At 34.4% G+C, this 22,394-nt stretch overlaps 1 long non-coding RNA gene across 3 annotated transcripts in view; it reads right to left on the bottom strand.

Moving 5' to 3' along the window:
* LOC124296039 overlaps positions 1-22,090 on the bottom strand; it is a 32,867-nt gene extending 10,777 nt beyond the window's left edge. Inside the window, exons 1-3 of one of the 3 annotated variants that reach the window (XR_006905872.1) lie at positions 21,897-22,090; positions 18,621-18,626; positions 5,280-5,288 (exon numbers count right to left, since the gene is read on the bottom strand). This is a non-coding gene — a long non-coding RNA (uncharacterized LOC124296039). Of the gene's footprint in view, positions 1-5,279; positions 5,289-11,632; positions 11,679-12,812; positions 12,825-18,620; positions 18,627-21,896 lie in introns of those variants that run through there. The other 2 variants (XR_006905874.1, XR_006905873.1) reach the window with 2 other exon arrangements.
* Between the last annotated feature and the right edge of the window lie 304 nt (positions 22,091-22,394).

Genomic DNA, 22,394 nt, shown 5'->3' with positions numbered 1-22,394 from the left:
TTTTTTATTAATAAAAAAAAATTTTAAATATAAAAAATATAATTTATTAATTTCAAATTAAGTTGAATTGAACAACTATTCAATTTATTGTAAATAAAAAAATCCTTCCAAGTAATTTGAATTCTAAATACACTTTCCAGTATATTTACTTTGTTACAACTTATCCCATTTCATAATGAGAGTGACGGGCGATTTGTACATATTTAATTCCTAATTCAAATGAAAATTATTTTGAATTTTACTATTAAGTCCAATTTTAAATAAATATTTCAATTTAATATCCAAAAATAAAATTTTTATTGTAATTCATTTAAGCTTTAATAAAAGCTACATCTTGATCTGAGATAAAATTTCTATAAAATTTGATGAAAATTGATAATTTTAAAAAAATATTCTGTTAACGAAAATAAATAAACTCAATTGATTAAAGTAAGATTTATCGCGGATTATCGTTTAATAAAGAAATTCCCATGATTAGTTTTGAATACAGCCAATTTTTTTAATTTTAAAGAACATAACTATTAATTATTAAAATATGATATGAACATCTAAAGTAATAGGGTATCTAATCCTAGTTTAAATTTTAGATTTCATAAAATAATATATATATATATATATATTAGGGTGGGCCAAAAAAAATGAGTATTTTTTTTTTACTTCATACTCTGAAAATCGGTTGCTAGATACCTCTAAGGAATTCTCACCAAATATGAGCTCTTAATTTTGATAACAAGGTCCTCCGCTTTACAATTTTGCATTTTTTCCTGAGTATTAGAAACAAAAATTCATATCTCTTTGACAACTGTTCGTTAAAAAATATCTCTCTTCATATTCTTGTAGGAAATCGAACGCTCTATAAAAAAGGTTTCTTACAATTTTTTCGTAAACCTTACCGTTTAAAAGATATCGAAGCTTAAAGTTTGATTATTTTAAGAGAAATTTCTGTTTTGCTTATGAATTTTTTAACTCGCTTACAAAAAAATTTTGATGAATTGCACAACTCATAGTTTTGTAGGAAATTAACTGCTCTACAAAATTGGTGTCCTATGATTTGTCGATTAAGTTAAGCGTTTAAAAGATATTCATCGTCAAACTTCAATGCATACTAATTTTAACAGTTTTTGATGAATAATTCGAAAAATTTCAATTTAATTTATAAGTTTCATGAAAATTTATTCCAATGTGAGTTCCTAAGAAAAGAGAAAAATAGTATAGTAGTATAGTAGTTTTAAACTATTTTTCTTTTGTTTTTTTAGTTCTATAATATATAGAACTAAAAAAATCAAAGAAAAATAGTATAAAAATATATATTAAAAATTAAAAATTATATATTATGTAGAACTAAAAAAATAAAAGAAAAATAGTTTAAAACATTTCTCTTTTCTTAGGAACTCACATTGGAATAAATTTTCATGAAACTTATAAATTAAATTGAAATTTTTCGAATTATTCATCAAAAACTGTTAAAATTAGTATGCATTGAAGTTTGACGATGAATATCTTTTAAACGCTTAACTTAATCGACAAATCATAAGACACCATTTTTGTAGAGCAGTTAATTTCCTACAAAACTATAAGTTGTGCAATTCATCAAAATTTTTTGTAGGCGAGTTAAAAAATTCATAAGCAAAACAGAAATTTCTCTTAAAATAATCAAACTTTAAGCTTTGATATCTTTTAAACGGTAAGGTTTACGAAAAAATTGTAAGAGACCTTTTTTGTAGAGCGTTCGATCTCCTATAAGAATATGAGGAGAGATATTTTTTAACGAACAGTTGTCATAGAGATATGAATTTTTGTTTCTAATACTCAGGAAAAAATGCAAAATTGTAAAGCGGAGGACCTTGTTATCAAAATTAAGAGCTCATATTTGGTGGGAATTCTTCAGAGGTATCTAGCAACTGATTTTCAGAGTATAAAGTAAAAAAAAAAATACTCATTTTTTTTTGGCCCACCCTAATATATGTATATATATAATCAAAAAATTTGATTTCACCATAAAATTCTTTTTAATTAAACATAAATAAATTATTACAATTTATTAATTAAGAATATTAATTTGTATAAAACGTTTAACCGCTACTGCTGGCACAATTTTATTGTCTATACTTTTATATTATTCATAATTCTAAATTTCTTTAATTATTAAAATTAAATGCTGCAAAAAAATATTTTTTAATCAATTAAAAAAATACATCAAAAAAAAAAAAATAATACTAATATAAAAACCAAAATCAAACTTTAATAAGAAATAAATGAAAATTATAATATATATATATATATATATATATATTATTTAGTGTAATAAGCACAAGGATTTTTGAAATCTTCAGAAATAGTTTAATTCTATTATTGATAAAATAAGATTTGAAAACAAATATGTATTTAAAACTTTGAAGGTAATTAGATTATTTAACTTAAAATCTTAATTTTATAGTTAAATATATACCATTGAATTGCAAATTTAAAATTATAAAAATTATTGAAATTTTTTAGAATTAATTACTAAAATATAATAAAATAAAATAAATTATTAATATAATAAAAACATTAAATAAAATAATTATAAAAAAATGAAAATTGAATATAAAATTATTCAAATTCAATTGTAATATTAATTTTAAATATAATAAAGTAGGTGAAATTAAATTTATATAATAAAATGAAACAATTAATGTAAAAATGATAAATATCAAACATTCAATAAAAAATTTATTATTTACTATTGAAAAAAAACAAAAAACTTTGGAATAAAACCAACTATAGGTGGAATACCAGCTATTGACATAAATATTATTATAACTAAAAACTTCATAAAATACGTTATATTATTAAACTTATAAACTTGATTCAACTAATTTATATTAAAATGACTAAAAAAAATACAAATTATTAGATTATTTGAAGAATAAATTATTAAATAAATTAATGAAATACAAAAATCAAATAATATTGACATAAACATCCAAGATATATGATTGATGAAAAAATAAGCTATAATCAATTTTGATGATGTTTGATTCAATCCTAACAATGGACCTATAAATCCAGATCAAATTATTGATATATAAATAATTAATCTATTATGATGATTAATTAGAATAAATGAAGGAGCAATTTTTTGAATAGTTAAAATAAAAAAACAATTAACTCATCTAATATTATTAATAATCTTTACCAATCACCGATGAAATGGACTAGCTCCTAACTTTAAAATTAATCTAATTTGTAATAAAATCATAAAAAAATTTATATTCATAAAAATTAAATTTATTTTTATTATTAAAATTCTTAGAAATAAAAAAGAAGAAGCCCCAACTTGAATAATATGATATATCGTTGAAGAATTAGAAAATTTAGACAATTTATTACTACTATTTATTAATAAAGGAGTAAATGACAATGAATTTACTTCCATACCTATTCAAGCACCAATTCATGATGAAGAATTATTAGTAATTAAAATATCAAAAATGATTATTAAATAAAAATATTTATTTAAACTAACTAATTGCATATATTTTTTGAAAGAAATTAAATTTATCATTAAAAATTATAATAATTTACATTAACTATAAGAGTGATTATAATATGACATAATTTATTCTACCAGAATAACCCTTTTTCAAGCATTTTATATAAAAAGAAAAAAATTAAAATTTTTATCAATGAGATATGAACCCATTAGCTTAATTAGCTTATCTTTTTTATATATATTATACATTATTATAATCTCTCTATCTAATAAAAAAGTTTCAAACAAATGAACGTAGAAAAAGATTATAATAACAATAGTAAAAAAATATTATAATAACAATAGTATACGCATGAAGTTGGCGGTGGGGTGAGATCCCGAAAACAGAACAAAATGCATCTAGCAAACCCTTTGACAGCTGTCATCGGCTGTTTATGACAGTCTTTGACAAATATCTTTATAGGTATCTGTTTCTAACGCGCAAAAAATTAACATGCAAACGAAAATTATCAAGATGATTCCCGACAGGAATTGTCTTTTTCGCGCGTTGGCGTATTGTGTATACGGCACTCAAGATCGACACGCAGAGGTGAGACTGAGTATCGTTTCAAATATAGTGGATAATTGGTCTACATTTGCGGGTTTTATTACAGGTAATGAGTCAAACGGTGCTGTGATTAGGTGACCTGGTGATTACAAATCACATATAAATAAAAATGCAATATATGCAGCTGCGGATATTTTTAAGATATGTTTAATCGTGTATCGCGAAGAACAAATTCATCCACACTGGATCGGATCACAAAATGGAACACAATTCTCGCTACTCTTCACCGGCGACGGAGACAGTGGACACTTTGATGTCTTGCGGAACCAAAATAAAATTCAGATAGTGAGTAATAAGTATGAAAAGTAACAATCAAATAATAGTAAATCTAAATATATCACCAAACAGTCAAAAGGACAGCCAGGATTTACGATGACAATGGAGAAAGGAGGAGTTTCAAGCAGCAGACAAGGCGATGAAGATGGTGGATGGTCGGAAGTATCACAAAAGAAAGAGGAAAATAAAATTGTAAGTGCGAAGAACCAAATAAGCCATAGAATAATATCCATCAAATATTCGTATAACCAAGAAAGAGGACAACCAGGATCGATGTTGACCACAAGAGAAAGAGGTGTTTTGCGGAATCAACATCAACGCAAATATAGAGAAAAAAATATTATAAAGAAGGTGATTTTGGAGAATAACCGGCAGAGCGGCAGTAAAAATAATTCAACGAAGGGTGTCGAAGAATTAGAAGAATCGATTGCGATGATTGATTCGGAAAATAAATCGAGAGGACGACCAACCAATGTGATGTACATAGAAGAGCGAAAAATTAGACGACGGGAACAGCAGTGAAAATATAGGGAAGCGAACAAAAAATATCATACTGGCTTTTCAACCAACGAACAGAAAGGAGGAGTTTCAACCAGCAGACAAGGCGATGAAGATGGTGGATGGTCGGAAGTATCACAAAGGAAAAAGGAAAATAAAATTTTAAGTGCGAAGAACCAAATAAGCCGGAGAATAATAATAAACAAATATTCCTATAACCAGGCAAGAGGACGACCAGGATCTATGTTAACCACAAGAGAAAGAGGTGTTTTACGGAGTGAACAGCAACATAAATATAGAGAAAAAAATAATATAAAGAAGGTGATTTTGGAGAATAACGGGCAGAGCGGTAGCAAAAATAATTCAGCAAGTCAAGGAGATAGACAGATATCAATAGAGAAGGAACACCAATTTTCAACCAACGAATGGAAGCTTAGATTGATGAAAAAAAGAAAAGTAAGCACAGAAGGAATTGAAGTGGACAGCAAGTGCAGGACCTGTCATTAAATCAACATGAAGGAATTCGCCTGTCTACTAGACAATGCGTAAGGAAATAGTGAGGCGCGCGAAGCGCGCAGGGGCGAAGCCCCTAGTAAAATATAAATTTAGGTAATTGAGTTGAATAATTTAATAGAATGAAAAATGATTCATTTAAATGAATTGTTTTTTTTAAATTGAAGAATAATTAATTTTTGAAAATTAAAAATAATAAATTAAATAAATAATCATTTATATATCTGTATGTTTTCTTCAATTTCAAGATAAGTTCTGATCCAATGTATAAATGTTCCAAATTACAATTCATAAAGTAAATTAAATGGCATTTTTCGAATGAATAATATTTTTATTTTAATTAATGTGTGAGCAGATAATTAAAAAATATGTAGGATTTTTTTAATGATTATATATAACTTTAAAAATTTGACTGATGTGGAAAAAATTTTTAATTTAAAAATTTCACTTTTTTTAGAAGTAAATTAAAAATTATAATATATATATATATATATATATATATATATATATATATATATATATACACATTAATATTATACACGTATATAACAGAATATAAATGGAGGTAATAAGGTTGAGTAATTTAATAATATAAAAATAATTAATCTAAATAAATTATTTTTCTTAAATTGATGAATAATTAATTTTTAAAAATAAAAGAGATGAAATTAAATAAATAATCATTGATCTATCTGTATGTTTTCTTGAATTTCATAATAAGTTCTAATCCATTGTATAAATGTTCCAAATTACACTTCATAAAATAAATTAAATGGCATTTTTCGAATGAATAATATTTTCATTTTAATTACTATGTGAGCAGATGATTAAAATATATATTGGATTTTTTTAATAATTATATATGACTTTAAAAAATTTAACTGATGTAGAAAAATATTTTTGTTTGAAAATTTCTCTTTTTTTGGGAGTAAATTGAAAATTATAATATATATATATATATATATATATGTATATATACATTAATATTATACATTGATATTATACATTAATATTATACATGTATATAACAGAATATAAATGGAGGTAATTAGGTTGAGTAATTCAATAATATAAAAATGATTAATTTAAATAAATCATTTTTCTTAAATTGAAGAATAATCAATTTTTTAAAATAAAAAAGATAGAATTGAATGAATAATCATTTATCTATCTGTATGTTTGCTTTAGATTTCATGATAAGTTCTAATCTATTGTATAAATGTTCGAAATTACAATTCATAAAGTAAATTGAATGGCATTTTTCTGATGAATAATATTTTTATTTTAATTAATATGTGAGCAGATAATTGAAAAATATATGGCATTCATTTAATAATTATATGCACTTCTCGCAAAAATTAAGGGAACAACAAAATTTTCGCAATTTTTTGGTGATTTTCAACAGGCTGTATTTCAGTGAAAAATGGTCGTGCAAGAAATAAAAAAACAAAGCTTTTGAAGCTTGAAGACTCTAGTTTTTGAATTTTTCGGTTAAAAATTTTTTGAAGCACTATTAGCCATGCAATCCTTGGATAAAGCACGAAGAAAAAATTTTCAAAATTTTTTATATTTTTTTTCCGCTTTACGGGCATGGAAAAATTTTTCCGAGCTAAACCAATGCATAGGTCGCATAGCCTGTTTATTCAGCTTCAAGAAGCTTTTTTTTAAACCTCGATACAACCATTTGTCTTCGAGATATCGAATTTTGAATGTCAAAGGATCCTTTTTCACTCAACTGCCGATATCTCTGGAACTACCGGTCGCACAGCGAGCCGAAGGGCAGTTTCTTTTTCTGCAGAAAATTTCCTACAAGAATCTGTCATGGTTGATGTCAAAAAAAATTTTTTTCTACCTGTAGCGTTAACGTGAAAAAAGAGCAAAAAAAATGCCATTTTGCCTTTTTTTGAATAATTGACTGCATCTTCGTCAATATTGGGGGGAAAGCTTAGGTTAGAAGAAAATTTTACAGCCTAATGTACCCCAAAGATCCCCCTAAATCGGTAAATCGATCGGTTCAGCGGTTTTCCTGGACCGATTGATTGAAATTTTGAAAAAATTAAGGGAACAAGGTTTTTGTTTCTTAAAGAATTTTTGGATAATCGACTGTATCTTCGTCAATATTGGGGGGAAAGCTTAGGTAAGAAGAAAATTTTACAGCCTTATGTACCCCAAAGGTCCCCCTAAATCGGTAGATCGATCGGTTCAGCGGTTTTCCTGGACCGATTAATTGAAATTTTGAAAAAATCAAGGGAACAAGGTTTTTGTTTCTTGAGGAACCTTGTTCTCTTAATTTTTTCAAAATTTCAATCAATCGGTCCAGGAAAACCGCTGAACCGATCGATTTACCGATTTAGAGGGACCTTTGGGGTACATTAGGCTGTAAAATTTTCTTCTAACCTAAGCTCTCCCCCCAATATTGACGAAGATGCAGTCAATTATCCAAAAAAAGGCAAAATGGCATTTTTTTGCTCGTTTTCACGTTAACGCTACAGGTAGAAAAAAATTTTTTTTGACATCAACCATGACAGATTTTTGTAGGAAATTTTCCGCAGAAAAAGAAACTGCCCTTCGGTTCGCTGTGCGACCAGTGTTCCAGAGATATCGGCAGTTGAGAGAAAAAGGATCCTTTGGCATTCAAAATTCGATATCTCGAAAACAAATGGTCGTATCGAGGTTTAAAAAAAAGCATCTTGAAGCTAAATAAACAGGCTATGCGACCTGAGCATTGGTTTAGCTCGGAAAAATTTTTTCATGCCCGTAGAGCGAAAGAAAAAATGTAAAAAATTTTGAAAATTTTTTCTTCGTGCTTTATCCATAGATTGCATGGCTAATAGTGCTTCGAAAAATTTTTAACCGAAAAATTCAAAAACTAGAGTCTTCAAGCTTCAAAAGCTTTGTTTTTTTATTTCTTGCACGACCATTTTTCACTGAAATACAGCCTGTTGAAAATCACCAAAAAATTGCGAAAATTTTGTTGTTCCCTTGATTTTTGCGAGAAGTATATAATTTTGAAAAATTTAACTGATGTAAAAAAAATTATTCTTCTAAAATTTCTCTTTTCTTAACAGAAAATTGAAAATTGTAATATATATATACGTTAATATTATACATTAATATCACACATCAATATTATACATCAATATAATAGAATATGAATGGAGGTTATTAAGTTGAATAATTTAATAAAATAAAAACTGTTTAATTAAAATAAATTATTTTTCCTAAATTGAAGAATAATTAATTTTTAAAAATTGCAAATATGAAATTACTGAAATAATCATTTATCTATCTGTATGTTTTCTCTGAATTCTATGATGAGTTCTAATCCATTGTATAAATGTTCAAAATTACAATTCATAAAGTAAATAAAATGGCATTTTTCTGATGAATAATATTTTTATTTGAATTATTATGTGAGCAGATAAACAAGAACTATATAGGATTTTTTGAATAATTATATGTAATTTTTAAAAATTCAACTAATGTGAAAAAAAATTTTTTCAAAAATTTCTCTTTTTTTCAAAGTAAATTGAAAATTATAATATATATCTATATATATATACATTGATATTATACATTAATATCATACATTGATAATATACATTAATATAATGGAATATAAATGGAGGTAAGTAAGTTAAATAATTTAATAAATTAAAAAATGATTAATTTAAATGAATTATTTTTCTCAAATTGAAGAATAATTAATTTTCAAAAATAAAAAATATGAAATTGAATGAATAATCATTTATCTATCGGTATGTTTTCTTCGAATTTTATAACAAGTTCTAATCCAATGTATAATTGTTCGAAATTACAATTCATAAAGTAAATTATATGGCATTTTTCTACTGAATGATATTTTTATTTTAATTGAGATGTGAGCAGATAATTAAAAAATATATGGGATTTTTTTAATGATTATATATAATTGTTCAAAATTGAACTGATGTAGAAAAAATTTTTCATTCGAAAATTTCTCTTTTTTTAGAAGTAAAGTAAAAATTATAACATATACATATATACAGGGTGACCACGATAAGGTGGCCACCCCCCTCCAAAATCTAGCCGTGTGATAATTTGAGAAATTTTTTGCATGATTATCAAAGGATTTGCCACGATCTCCCCGATAGCGAAGTCGAAATTTTTTCAGAAACAACCGTTTTTGCGCGCGAAAAAAAAATTTTCGATTTCGGGACCAAAAATAGGGTTTAATTTTTTTTTCTGAAAATATGCAAAATCTTGAGTGCGGATATCAAAAATTTTCCGGGATTCGTCAAACCAATCACCCGGAAATAAATCTCAAAATTCGAACTTTTTGTCGAAAATTCGGTACGAACTGGCGGAACAGGTGGAATTGAAATATCTGGCAAAATCGACCAGCGCCAACTTCACCCGAGTCCAGGTAGCGGTATACGATATGTCATTGACGATTCTGCGCGATGAGTTTCGTTGGACTGACTTTTTCTGTTTTCAGCTAGGCGAGCAGCAAGATTAGTAGTTTGAAAATATCTGCATTGAGAGTAGCGTGACAAAAACGTCCGCATTTAAAATTATCAATGATAATTAACACGAAAGCAGCATAATGGGAGGTTAATAAGCATTTTGCTATCATCGGTTGCCAGTGACAACCGTTGTAGCACGGAGGTTAGCGAACGCTCGCGCGTCGCCGATCCGGCCGATCAAGATCCCGCTATCACCGTTTGCCGACGCGGCGACGTCGAGATGATGTAGCGCAAAAATTGAAATTCTTTCGAAAATGATCATCGAATCATCCCGATTTCGTCAAAGTGCAGCATTATTGACAAAGGCTTATCACTCTTATTTTACACAAAAATGATTTGAAGAAACGAACAGAATCCACCCAAATTTTGACAGTGTATTGCTTGTTCGTCGCAAGATTCTAGGTCAGTTTATTTATATTCCGGAGAACGATGCGCGAAAATTGGTTAATTCTGACACCGTGTATTTACTTTCGTACGTCGAATATTTCCGCGGCAACAAAGCACATGGGTGGCCGACTTTTCTGTGATTCTAGTAGTAACAATGAGCGCAATACTGCCACGATCCAGCGTTATTTTCACGCAATGATCAAACTGGGGACAGTAAACCACGGTTCGAAATTATTTTCGATGAAAATATGCCGTTGCATTCTGGAATTTCGTTAATTGTCCGACAAATTGATACGTAATGCGTAAGAACGAAATGACTCGCATTTTTTTAGAACGAAACCCTTGCATTGCTCTTTACTTCGATACGATAATCGTACTATTCTTATCCAGACGACATAAGTATGTACGAAGCACGACGAGCTGAGGTATCGTTAAAGTACGGCGGAAGTATGGCCGATGTTATGACAGAAGTAGAAGCATGAAGGAATAATCGTCAGGTTATGATGATTCATCTACCTTTGACCTGTGATTTTTCCATTTCGTGGGCGACAAAAACAGCATTTTTTCGTAAATGCGATCGCCACGCTTCACTTTCCATTTCAATTCAATGACAGTTCGTCAATGACAATAATTAGCAAGATAATATTGAGTTTGTAAACCGATGCAGAGATTTGATACTTAATTCTATACAATTCCTTATAGATATGGTAATACAAATGTTTGATTGGTTTTTACAGGTGCAATGAAATATTTTGTTTCATTCAAAATATGTACAATGCGTAAATTCGGAAATCCGTTATTTTTTGGGATCGCGCATAGTATTGCACAACAGAATTATGCACCTTCGATACTCCTCTTATGTTAATCCGTCCTCCTCGCTGAAAATTTTTTCAACGAATGCTGAAATTTACAGGGACGCGGGCATAATATTTGCAATGTTGCCCGCTACATATCATATTAAAGAGTGCTCGGTTCGTTTCTTTCCGACTCTTGTACATAATCTCTGTGACGGCGGCCATTTGCACATTGTCAACCCACACGTCGTACCCTATGCTTAACCGTACTTGATGACAATTTGAAAATGATAATTATCTTATCAAAATTAGTGACAATTTAGTGTAAAAGTATTACCAACAGATCGTTTTCCGCTACTCGGTGTTGTTACTTTCAGGACAATTTGAAAAGTGTTCCATGAATTTGTTTGATCAACGCATTTATTCGTTTCTTTGTTTTAATTGCGACTGTAGTCGCAGTTTCATAATGTAGCTTCACAACATTTTGTTGGAGACATTGAATTGATGCATTATTCACTGAAAATTTGATGCATTATGAAACGGACGCAGCATTATTGTAAATGGTGTATTTTTTCACAGATCACAAGTGCACCACCTCGACATACAAATTTAAATTTCTGAATCGACGTGATCTGAGATACTGTATTCGTGCGTGTACAGTAGTATAGGGGCACTTTGGGGCGTCACAACAAACCCCCCTCGCACCCCTCTCCGGCGCCAGCCCCTCGCCTAGGAGTGACTTTGGGACGCCATCCCCTTCCCCCGCCGCCCCTCGCCACGGAGCGAATTTTGGGACGCCATCCCCTTCTCCCGCCGTCCCTCGCCAAGGAGCAAATTTTGGGGCCCCTTCCCCTTCCCCCGCAGCCCCTCGTCTAGGAGGTATTTTATTCTAGAAGCTTCTCCGGACGACCACCCCTTTCCGGCAACCCCTTACCAAGGAGCGGTTTTTCCGCCTCGAAGTTCCGCGGCTCGTCAGCCCTTCGCCCGCAACCCCCTCACCACGTGCTGAATATCGTGTGACGACCCCTTACCCCGGGTACCGTTGACCGCGAATCAGATTCCGGACTCTACGGGATGGCCTCTGGGCCTGTGCACCCTGACCATGGGACGATCCCCTTACCCTGGTGCCCCTGGCCGTGCGGCCGATTCTGGGGCCACCTACCCATCTGGCCCCGCTACCTCCGTTCACGAAGCGAACTCTGCGGCTTGGACGTTTGGGGTTACAGGTCCTCCACCCTGGCTCTCGTTCTTTCTCCATCCCTGCTCTCTGTGTCGGGTGCTCGTGTCACTGACCTTACCCAGCCGTCAGTGTTTATCCTAAGGTTTACGTGCGCTTGGAAAATATGGACCTGGTCACTCTCTCTCTCTTTCTTAATGCAAGACTATAGGCATACTTAGATGTACGAGGATCAGGGTGGGTGGGTGAGGAAACAGAACTCAATGGTGGATTGCGTAGAAAAATCAAATCTCATCCTCACAGGTTTATTCGGTTAACACAGGCGCAAATACGTACATGGTTATTACTATTTGTTTGCTTGTTGTTGGAGCAGGATGTTTTTATTTGTTATAGTTACAGCGCCCCACATCACCACTATACTTATAATAATTATAGCAATCACGAGTATAGACAGTACCATCAATGGATAAGGCGGTTCTTCGGGCACGTACAATGGTTCATCTACAGCATCTGCGTTCGCTTGGCGGGGTGTAGCCGTGTTGATCCGAGTCTCTTCACATGAAAAAATTCTCAGGGTAACACATACGTCTGATATTTCCTCTTGATTAATTTCGAGTCGTACGGTGCCCTTGGTCTTCATTGCGAAATAGCGGACAGGAAGTTATCCCGATGCCTAATGATGGTAGTGTCGAAATAGTTTGTTCAGAGGTTGGCTAAGGCTTTGTCCTCAGTTTCGATGGCCTGCTTGATTTCAGCAGCGAGGTATGATGGAAACAGCCGGGTAATTTCAAGGAGAACAATACTGAGGTAATTCTCGGCAAAGGCAGGATTCGCTGACGACGCGATGTGTTCTATGACAGCGCCGTATTCCTTCTCCGCTATTTGCCTGATGCGATGAAGACTCGGTTCCTTGAGCTGCGTCAGATTCACTTTCTCGGCTATGTATGCGACGTATGATTTCTTGCACTCGTTCACTGAATGGGCTAAACGCTGAAGCCTTCGTAGCCGTTCGTCGACACACACAAATATAGCTTTAAGTCCGTTGAATGTGGATTTCTGCATTACAATGGTGGGTTGATACACTTTCTGGCGTTTGGCGGGTGACTGAAAGTTCTCATCCTGGGTGGCCGAGTCTGGGCAGTCTGATTCCTTATCTTCTGATTCGGTGACTTCGGATTCCGTAGGTATTTCAAATCTGACGGCTCGCTCACCGTGTGCTGTTGACAATTCGACGTTGCAGCCACCAAGCTCAATCCGATTAAGATACCATTGGGCATCGGTGTATCCTTCTATGTCAAGGTATTCGGAGATATTGTCCAACTCATCTGCGAGTCGCGACCAGGCCGCTGGTGTCAGACGCACGCCTCCGGAGGAGTTGTTGACGAGTTTGATGACCGGTTCAAACTGATCGTCGAGCCGTAGACCGAGACCGATGACTATTTTCTTAGTAAAAGAATTATTTAGACTATACGTTGTCGACAATAGCAGATTTTGCTCAGTCTTTTTCGAAGCCTTCGTAAATGTTTTATACATTTTATTCACGTTGCCCATTGGTGCAGAAGATTTGGATGTAGCCATAGTTCACGTGAGGATTCTTCCGTAGTTGACGCAAGACTGACGCTCTTTTGTATCTCACTTGAATATAGAGGGTGTAACCCCCCACTCTACAAAACGGCGTTTGCAGCGTGACTAAAAAGAATTAACGAAATTCTAATGCCTCGTATGATTCAGGCGTTCCTTACCAGACTATATCAAGCTTACGCCGTTGATTATATTTCGTTTCCACGATGGGGAGTAAGACAAATATAAATATGTCGCCAGAAAACCCAACGATCTCGATAGGCCAGTATCAAACTTGCATCAGGTTTAGAGCTCGAATTCGGAGCTATGGTCGGTGCAAACAGTTGCAGTCTATCGAGGTATGTATACGTAGTCATTGCAAGAGAAGAAAATAATGGGAAGGGTTACGGGTGTATACAGCATGGTTCATGTTATACACGTCATGTTTGGGACTTGTGACGGCTCGTAGGCTGGCCCGCGCTTTTCCGACGTACAGCCTTAGGGTATGTTGTTTGTTATGGCTTAGTGGTCAACGAGGAAATACAAAGGGGCCTCACCGGGTGTATCATTTCGTTGTCGCAAGATGAGTCTACAATCTCCGTAGGTATGCATTAGGTTTATATCTCGTTTCCGTTTCTGAGGCTGGTGCAAACAGTTGCAGTCTATCAAGGGATGAATACCGGGACAATCTCTTGAAACTATACATATAACGCGCATGCGCCAAATAATTTAATCTCATTGGTCGGTGAAATCGCGCCGCGGTGATGTTTTCTTCTGCTGAGCAAGCCGCCAACGTACACAAAATGAAACAAAAGCTGTAATTCTCTCGCGCGTAAAGCCGCGGATTGAGGTTATGCTGCTGTTTATTCTTACGTAGCGTGAATTGTCTAAGAAGAATAGTATCGTTCAGCAATACCGTGGTTGATTTCGGAAGATATTCAACCGACGCGATAAAGAATTTAACGGAAAAGCAAATATCAAATGATACAGAAATTGGGTGTTATTTATTGAAAGAAGAAATCTGAAATTCAACGTGAAATGTCATTAACAAGTGGGAGTCTGGACAAACAGAGGTAGGTAAGTAAAAACAATGTTTATTGTGAACAGATTCTTTATTTACATAAAATTAAAAATAAATGAATGGTTGAGACCCAGTAGAAGGTATTTCCAGAGTAGATTCGTTACGGTGCAGTGCTCCAGAAGTCAGTAATTAGTGCCGATGAACATGAAATAAATAAAAGAAATGAGTAACAAGGAATAAAGAAATTATTCATCTTAAACACGAAGCTTAGGAGGACAAAGAGTAGCAATTAACAGAAAACGTACCCGACGCAATACTCACAAAAACCCTCGCCGACATCATTGATTAGTTGACAAAGTTTTTGCAGCTCCATTGTACAACAATCAATATTCCGTTAACAAAGAGGGTTCACCAGATATCCAAAAATAAAAAGAGAAAAAGAACAACAGTTAATATTACAGTGTAAATCATGCTATTAATGAAAAATTAGGAAACAAAACAATAATTTACAAGACAATCGTCCGAAAACACTGGGAGACCAATCTCCACTCTTCTGATCACCCCTCGTCTGGCCATTGGTTGCCTTTCAAAAAGTGCTCGAAATGCCCTCCAGCAGCTGCAGCGCAGTAACCGAGCCGGTCGTAGAAGGCATTTGTCGTGTTGGATATAATATCCGGAGACAGGTTCTGCAGGATGTCCAAGATCCTAGCTTGCAGTGCGGCAAGGTCTTCAATCCTACCTTGGGCATACAGAACATTTTTCAAATGGCCCCACAAGCCGTAGTCCAAGGGAGCGAGATCAGGTGAACGGGCTGGCCACTCGACCTCCGGGCTTGCCCTGCCAATCCAGCGTCCAGGGAATTGTTGGTCGAGGTAATCACGCATCGCACGTGTGAAGTGCGGTGGGGCTCCATTCTGCTGAAACCAAACGGGTTCGCCCTAAACACAGTATGTGATACGTTACTTGTAGTAAGCATAAAATTATTCATTTTAAAATCATACGCACTCCGCTAATAATAACGCCAGCTCTACATGATAAAATACACTCACGATTTCTTCTTCAAACAGCCTAAGAGCCGGTACAATCCTCTCTCTCAGCAACCAGAGATACTTCTCGCCGTTGAGGTTTCCATCAATAAAAAATGGCCCAATCAGCCGATTGCCAATCGCGCCAAGCCAGACGTTGAGCTTCAACGGGTACTGCGTGCCCGCCTGAATGAACAGACGAGGGTTGTTTCGACACCAGGCTCTGGTGTTCTGCCTGTTCGGTTTCCCGACAAGTATCACCGTACTTTCATCTGAGAAGCAAATGCGACTCAACAAGCCCTCGTCTGCGTTCAGACGTTCCATCAACTCTTGGCTGAAGCGAAGACGACTATCGTCATCACCAGCCAAGAGTTCTTGATGGACTTGAAACTTGTACGATCTGTACTTAGCTTCACACAATACTCTTCTGACCGACGCGTTAGATATTTCCAAGTCCTGGGCGATGCGGCTGATAGGCTTGAATGGATCCTCTTCGACGGTCAAGCAGATGTCCAGCTTGGTATCCCAGCTCAGTTGACGGTTTGGCTGAGAGATTTTCCTGGTTCTCTCGTCGACACTACCGGATTTTTCAAATTTTAGAACCAGATTCCTGATGATCGCTAACGAGGGTGTCGGTCGATCCGGGTGTGTGACGGCGAAATGGGCCTGATTTTCCCGGTAAGACAGGCCCTGGTAATGATGTTTGACTAACTCCACCTTTTCCTGCACAGAAAACTTGTAATTAGGCATTTTTTTATCTAATGAACACGATGAAAAAATTCACAAAAAGATCGAGGTAGTTGCCAGACACGTGGTTGAAGTTGCGCGATCTTTTTGCAAAGTGGTCAATTTACGCGGGCGGGGTTGTTTATATTCGCGGGTGGGAAAGTTACGAAACTCTGGAGAATGATGATTGTATTGGCTGATACCAGTCGCGATCGTTACCCTCATCCAATCAAATTCTGGTATCACCAGAATCGTGGTTTTCGCGCCCTCCCAGTGTCGCCGGTATGCACAGAATTAGGATACGAACTATCTGGTTAAATACCACGTGGTGATCTGTCTCTGAGTTTCAATTCTAGAAATCGATGTCCCTCTTCATCATTACGTAGGAAAACAAGGAAATAGTTTCGCGATGTGATCGGCGATGTTCATTCACCTCGTATTCAGCGGTTCAGGTGAACGAATTTCAGTAACCTCGCGATCCTACCGTGATATTCGCGATCATATTGTGGATTTGCTAATCGAAGAATTTTGTTGATTTCGAAAAAATATGGACTATGAAAAAACTCCACAATACAAATTCAATAGATGGTATTCACAAAAGCAATACGTCAACCGATATCTAACGATCAGTAATTTGTGATTGTAATTTTCGAGCATTAAGCCAGGTGATGTCTGGTGGCAATGCGTCTCATTAACGTTTTATGTTTTGTGCATTTTATTTGAAATTAGTTGTATTCAAAAATACCAAAAGATCCTGTTTGATAATAATATCTTCTAATATTTTCAGGTACGAAATAATTCATTGTCAAAGCGGGACTAAATTTGTCAGGCATGGAAGCATGTAGATAAATTTCCAATTACGTGATCTTTGACAATAACAATATTTTAACATGGATTCAATGATAAAATTGGTTTTTTTTTCAGCAGGCTTGAAGTTTAAACTTTAATTAACACGAGGAAAATTATGCCTTACCTGATGGTCAAAACGTTTAGGTGGCAAGGATCCCGGTTTCTCGAGCGGTGCAATCATTAGAACCATCGAACCTGGTTGTTTCGTCAGACATCAGGTGCCGGAGTGAATTTTATCAGGCCATCGCCACCTTCTTAACATCAGTTGAGGCAAAATTGAAGAGCGAGACATACTACAGATCATAATGGCTGAATATCCCATCATTTTACTTTGATCGAGCCAATAGCGATAAGTTTGTTACTTAAGGGGGCTTTCCAGTGTGACAGCCCGAAAAATCGCTGTTTTTCGCGATTTTTTTTTTTAAAGAAAAAATAATCTAATCGGTCTGGTTTTTTTTTTGTATATTAATTGGGTATTGAAGAATACAAAACAATTTTTTAAAGATCGATTTATTTATTAATTAGTATCTATAAAAATGATGAAACAATTGTTGCAGAAAATGCACTTGGATGTGGTGGCCACATTGGGGGTCACAATTTTGATCTGAGACAAAAAACACAAAAAGATTATTGATCGGTATATAATTGGCTTTCGTGCTATGGAAGCTTTTTTCTTTTTTTTTTTTTTTGCAAAAATGGCGCCGGTTTGAACAAAAAGTATCGATTTTAGCATTTTTTTTTGGCAGTTTTTTTTACAAAAAAATAGGAAGATGTCAAAAAAAAAAAAAAAGCTTCCATAGCACGATAAACAATGACGTTAAGAATATTGTGTAAAAAATTCAACTCGATAGCTTTAAAACTCTGCCCTCCAAGTTGGCCACCGTTTTGAAAAATGCTGTTTCGAGAAAAACGCGTTCAAAGTTTCAAGTGAGGAAATTTTAGGTAAATCGTTTACTTACGGTCAATCAGCGATGCCAGGTCCATACAATATCCCTTCTGCTTCTTCGAAAAGATCGTGCTCAATGGATTGTTCAATCCGACGAGCTGTCCTCGCCTCTTTGCTATCCAGGGACGCCCGGCGGTTTGCTTGGGTGATGCGCGCATTCTTGTATTTAGCGGCGAAATCTGCGGCGCTCGGCCCTATCGTGCATCCCATCGTCTCCAAAATTTTTAAAATTGGGTCGTAACCTTCATTGAAGGTGCACACAGCACACTGCGTAGCGATTTCTACTATCTGCTTGCCGCAGAATACGTGCTTTGGGGCTAGTTGCCATACACAGTGATTGAAGCTCTCGTTATTGTTTTGAGTGTTTGCGCCCGTACACCGCTTTTTTTTTGAAAATCGAGTGCGACAAAAAAATCAGTCGCGCGACTAATTTACGGCTAATTAACGGCAAATTATGCAATAGTCCGAATTCACATTTTCGACAATTGGCGAACCAAGTTCATGTACGTGCAGGTAGTAACGAGACAATAGAAATGACGGTCGCACGGGCAGACGGCCGACGCGGCAGCTGTAGCGCTCCGTTACCTTCTTCCAAGAAATGCTGTACAGTAACCGAAATAATCTGAATTCCGGCATGAAAATTTCAGGGAATATTCGGAAGAGTGTATACTATTCGATAAAGCAAAAAAAAAAAAATCGATTTTTTGAAAATTTCACACTGGAAAGCTCCCTTAACCGTTGCTGCCAATTCATTCTACCGAGGAATCATTCTGTGCACCATTGTAATTTAAGCATTATTATTGACCAGCATTGTTTTTCAAACTTTATACCATTTGATTTGGTATCTTATTTTGAAGCTTACTTTTGCTCTCTCTGGCATTGAATTCAGATAAATAGTTTTTCAAGTCCTCAATTAGATTGTAGGGTTGAATTTTGCTGGGCAAACTGAATCAATCTAAATCTAGAACTGTTGAATAAGTTCAGTTGAAAATGTCTTTAAATTTAATCTTAGTTGACGGTGTCATCTGGCTAGCTAGTTGCACGATAACTTGAAACCAAATTCAATTTTACACTCTTTATAGGGTCCTACGCTAAGACTGAAAGCTTGTGAATCTCCATGTACCGCAATTATTTCTGAACTTCATGTTAGCATTATCTGGAGCAAAAAAAATCCCATTTTGAGATTGAAAATGGAACCTGGGACACAGAGTTATTCAGTAGCACGAATTGAAAACCAAGAATTTTATAATGGTTTCTGCAACAAAGGGACTCTTTCCAAATATCCTTGTTAGAAGGTGATGTTCGGAGGACTATGAACAAGATATTGTATCGGATTACATTACTTGGAAAAAAATCTTCATAAACTTGGTTAAAAATTAGATATTCATTTATTTTGATGGAACAATGGACACAATCTTGAATCCGATAAGTCAAGATCCTCGTAATAATGTTCTGACATTACTCTAAAACATGATTGTCCTTGAAGCTAATTGTGACATTGAGGCGCATTTTGGGAAACTTGATTTTCAACTTGTGTCACAGGATGTGATTTACGTTCCTGAGTTCTACGCTTTCGATTAGATTTTCTTTGTTTTGAACCGCACTAACATGAAATACAGAAATCATTTTAATAAATCTAATATTACTTGAATTTTTAATTTGAGTATTAGGTTCTCTTCATTTATTCAATCGAACATCATTGAAAATTTGCGAAATAAATTCTGATAATCATTCGGAAATTTTAAATAGTAGTAGCAATAATTTGTTAATCGGAAAAAATACATTGGCTATCGACTATTCGTAAATTTGAAGAAGATTTATCTTGACCTTGGAGATTTGTTGATTAAAGTTATTCTTGGATATGAAGGTCACAACTCAAAACACTTTTTATTGTGTTAACGTTTCGACCCTGGTGGGGGCCCTCCTCAGAACAATTTTATTTAAATATCTGTCACGAACAAAATAAAAAATAATATACAAATAGGTTTGACAAAATAAGACATATTGATGTAAATAATATGCAAAGGTGTTGAAGCAAGTATAAAAGAGAGATTACCTCATATGCGATAACACTTCCAATTACATAAAAGCGTGTTGATAATTGAAGAATAAATAGAACAAAAAGGCAAAAACGACAAAAAACGAAACACACTGCATTAGCGACACGTAACTCCCACGAATTCATAATTATAGATGGTTTGTTAAAAGAATTAAAATACACAGCCCTTATGGTTGAGTCAGAGCACATAAGCACAGTGGAACGTCTAGTGTGTAGTGGGAAGAGGTCGATCTCAATAGTTATCAGAGCAACGCAGAGTCAACGGGTTAAACGGAAAACAAAATTTTTTTGTGTTAAGAAGGTAAAATCGAGAGCAAGCTCAGTCGGTAATGGACAAATTACGATGGTCGTATCACAGAGGTGTAAATATTGCTTAGGTGTTCTATGTCTTGTTTACGGTTGACAGAATTAGGATGTGCTAGGATATTGCACATTTCTAACAGAAGCCTATTATAATACAAAGGTTCAACATCAATAATGCTAGCTTGAGAATAGTTAAAAGAGTGGTCGAAATCGATGGCATGTCTCGTCAATGCAGTATAATTATCCTCGTGTTCGTGGATATTGCGTCTATGTTCGGTAATCCTGGTGTGTAGTTGTCTACTAGTTTGGCCTATGTAAGCCTTGTTGCAATGATTGCAAGGTATTTTGTAAACTACACCCGAGCCATTGACCAGGGGTAAGGGGTCTTTACCCGAATCAAACATCGAGGATATATCATGTGCACATTTGCCCACAAATTGAATTTTGTATTTGGAGAATGTTCTATTAAGTGACTCAAACAAACCCGCTACATAAGGGATGGAAATATAGTTTTTTTGAATGGTCTGTGTAGTAGTTGTATCGAAATTGCTGTTAGGGCTAATAGATGACAAGATGAAATCATATTTAAACTTTATATGTTTGTTGAGCAGGCGAGGTGGATAGTCGTTCTTAAATAGTACCTGCTGAATCAAGGACAAATTTTTATTGTGAAATTCCATGCTTGAGAGTCGGATCGCTCTGTCAACTAAGCAATTGATCGTTCCAATTTTGTATGATCTGGGATGGTGAGAATGGTAATTTAAATACCTTTGTGACCAAGTAGCCTTGTGGAACCAATCAGTTTTAATGAGCTGATTTTCATTGATAATCAGGACATCTAAAAAGCTGATTTGGTGATTAGACTCTAATTCGGACGTAAATTGTAGTCTCGGATGGAAACTATTGAAAACTGAAAGCATTTCTGCGACTTTATGCGAAGGGACAGCTGTAATTATGTCGTCTACGTATCTGAAAAAGAATGAAGGCTTGAAGTCTAGTTTATTAATACAGTGTTGTTCAAGGTCATCCAAAACCAAAAACATATTCGTAAATTTTGTTGAACTATTTTCAAGAAAAAAAAGATTCACAGTTCCGTTACAGATAGTGAGATATTTAAATTTCTTGAACGCTCGGTTTAATGTCTCATTTTCGAAAGTGATACAATTCAATATTACCGCCTGAAATCACAAGAGAGTGAGAAAGTTGCTTAGTTGCTTGAAAGTGGCGATGATCTTTGTACGTCTGACAAATTGAATGGGCAGATAACAGTGAATATCAGAGATGTAATTATTTGGGCCGTATCACTTGTTGATAGATAAAAGTTCCATTGTTATTTCTAATGTACGAAATAATAAAAATGATTGAATAAAGTGTTCGCACCTACCTGCTGCGTTTCTTCCAAGCACCCAACATTTGAACAGATTTCTCATTTTAGTCGAATAAAGCCAATTTTCAAAGAGCATTAGCATCAACTTTCCGAGTCACTACCTCGACTGTTTGAGATTCTAACCTCAAAAATTCGTATGAACTACGGCGCCGCCAGAAACAGAGTTTGACAGCTGAAACTCGGAGTGGCCAACCTGCCCGAGCAGCCGATAAAACTCGCGCATGCGCATTATATGTATAGTTTCAAGAGATTGTCCCGGTATGTAATCATTGTAACAGAAAAGATG

This window comes from Neodiprion lecontei, unplaced genomic scaffold, assembly GCF_021901455.1.
Source record: "Neodiprion lecontei isolate iyNeoLeco1 unplaced genomic scaffold, iyNeoLeco1.1 ptg000107l, whole genome shotgun sequence".
In the NCBI taxonomy this organism is placed as follows: Eukaryota; Metazoa; Arthropoda; class Insecta; order Hymenoptera; family Diprionidae; genus Neodiprion; species Neodiprion lecontei.
Note: the sequence above shows the minus strand (reverse complement) of the source record. Positions and strands in the feature narration are given on the sequence as shown.